At 30.9% G+C, this 2,705-nt stretch overlaps 1 pseudogene; it reads left to right on the top strand.

Moving 5' to 3' along the window:
* The first annotated feature begins 1,387 nt into the window (after nt 1-1,387).
* LOC115985552 lies at nt 1,388-2,488 on the top strand (annotated as a pseudogene).
* Nucleotides 2,489-2,705: the final 217 nt, after the last annotated feature.

The raw sequence follows: 2,705 nt of genomic DNA, 5'->3' as shown, positions 1-2,705 counted from the left end.
TATGTTTTCCCCAGATGCTTAAGAACCAAGGCAATCCTTGTAATAAGGTGTTTGAGCTTGATTAGCCTCCTTGGATTTAACCCAAATCAATTTTGAAGAATGACTTGTGCTTAGTACTTTTGAAACCTCTATTGCCAATATGAGTGAGCAACAAATTTAATTTGCCCAAACCTCTGTTGCCTATATAAGTGAGCAAAGATATGTATGTAAAGTGTAAACACCAAAATGCACAAAAAATTAATTAATTTTCATGTTATCTTATTCCTATCAGATATAAATGAATGCGAAGACGAAAAGAAAAAGTATCCCAGATGTGCCAACAATTTTGAGTGTGAGAATACATAAGGCAGTTTCAATTGCAACAAGCGAAAGTTTCCATTGAAGATAGCCATTATAGGTATGTCTTATTGCTCATTAAATTTGGAAATTTGGAAAATGAATAGAGTGAAAAATAATAACAAGATCTTGGTTACGTGACTAGGATGTGCTATAGCATAAGGTTCATGACGTTAAGAGGGACGTTACAACTGACATCTAGTGTAACTCTACGGTGTTTATATTATAATTCTAATTTCCATTTAATTCTCTTAAAATTATTTTGTTTTTTAGTTAATTCTTTTTAATGGATTTTATTGTTTTTTTCTCTCTGAGTGAATGACTTGATTCTACATTCCGAGCTAGATCACAGATAAGAAAAAGTTATTAAAAAAAAATACTATATTTCATACACATTTAGTTTACTAAATTAAATGCACATTTAGAAAATGAAGCACACAAAAAGTCAATTAGCTTTTAATTTCTGTTCTCTTGTCAATCTATCACTAAAAGATATAATCGTACCTCCTATAACTTGATAGTTTCAGACTATTAGCTGAATTGCGTTACTCATCACTCTTCTATATTTTTCCACAGATTACAGATCTATCTAGAAATAAATTTTATCTATAAAGTTGTACAATTCTTCATTTCAATTTAGATTTTTTAAATTAAAAATTTTGTCAGAATTCATCAATTAGGTGTTTAAGCTCGTTTAAGGCGGGATAGCCGAGGGACACATTGAAAAGTTAGATAAGTGACAAAATATCCCAGTCTTAGAAAGCCATTACATAATTGAACTATTAACTAAAAAATCAAGTACCTAATAGTAAATTCCCTTTTTCTTAAGAAATTAATTAGGAGTTAACACTTATTTAGGTTGTACATATTGTGAGAACATATTAATGTAGAATAAAAAAAGTTGGCAACTTTTTGAGGGAAAGATGTTTCCAAATCATTGTAATTATGTCCAAATATATTTAAACTTATTCATATTTTTCTATAACCTAAATTTTTAGGCTGATGTTTCTAACCGGAAAAAAAAAAAAATTAAAAAAAAAAAATTAGGTTGATGTGATATTTCTATTTTTTTGCTTGATGTATGCAGTTATTTCTCCAAGCTTTGGGGTATTGTTTCTACTCCTTGTTATTTGGTGGTTATACAAAGTGATAAAGAAAAGAAACATAATAAAGCTCAAGCAAAAATTCTTCAAAAGGAATGGTGGTTTGTTATTACAACAACAATTATCTTCAAATGAAAATAATGTTCAGAAGACAAAATTATTCAATTCAAAAGAGTTGGAAAATGCAACTGATCATTTTAATGAAAATAGAATACTTGGTAAGGGTGGACAAGGTATAGTTTATAAAGGAATGTTAATTGATGGAAGAATTGTGGTAATTAAAAAGTGCAACACAATAGACGAGGGAAATCTTGAACAATTCATTAATGAGATTATCATTCTTTCACAAATCAATCATAGAAATGTGGTTAAACTACTCGGGTGTTGTCTTGAGATAGAAGTTCCTTTGTTAGTTTATGAATTCATTCCCATGGCACACTTTTTCAGTATCTCCACAAAGAAAATGAAGATTTTCCATTGCTAACATGGGATTTGCGCTTAAGAATTGCCGCAGAAATTGCGGGAGCTCTATCATACTTACACTCTGCAACTTCACTGCCCATTTAACATTACACTCTGCAACTTCACTGCCCATTTAACATCGAGACATAGAATCTTCAAACATACTCCTTGATGACAAATATAGAGCAAAAGTAGCAGATTTTGGCACTTCAAGATCAGTGGCCATTGACCAAACTCATGTAACCACACTAGTATATGGTACTTTTGGCTACTTGGATCCAGAATACTTTCAAACAAGTCAATTTACAAACAAAAGTGATGTTTATAGTTTCAGAGTGGTCCTTATTGAGCATTTACTGGGAGAAAAACCAGTTTCTTCAACAAGATCAGTAGAAAGTCGGAATCTGTCTACATATTTTGTTCATTCATTAAAAGAGAACCGTCTCTTTGATATACTTGATACTCAAGTATGTAAGGTTTGTAATAAAGATGAAGTCATGGCAATTGCTAACCTTGCAAAAAGATGTTTGCACTCGAATGGAAAGAAACGGCCTACCGTGATAGAGATCATGATGGAATTGGATTGAGTTCAAAAAGTTTCCCATGTTCAACCAAATTTTGATGAACTTAAGTATGTTAGAAATGAAGAAATGGGGCCATGGAATGACGTTTCAATTTCAACAAGTTCATGTTTAGAATTAGGTTCAGCTTCATCATCAAACATCCTACCACTTTTATCCTTTAAATCGGTTTTATTAATAAACTATGTACTTATTTATTTTTGTTTCATGTTGTAAACTATTA

This window comes from Quercus lobata, chromosome 4 (genome assembly GCF_001633185.2).
Source record: "Quercus lobata isolate SW786 chromosome 4, ValleyOak3.0 Primary Assembly, whole genome shotgun sequence".
NCBI classification, from domain to species: domain Eukaryota; kingdom Viridiplantae; phylum Streptophyta; class Magnoliopsida; order Fagales; family Fagaceae; genus Quercus; species Quercus lobata.
This window is presented reverse-complemented; position numbering and strand designations above follow the sequence as displayed.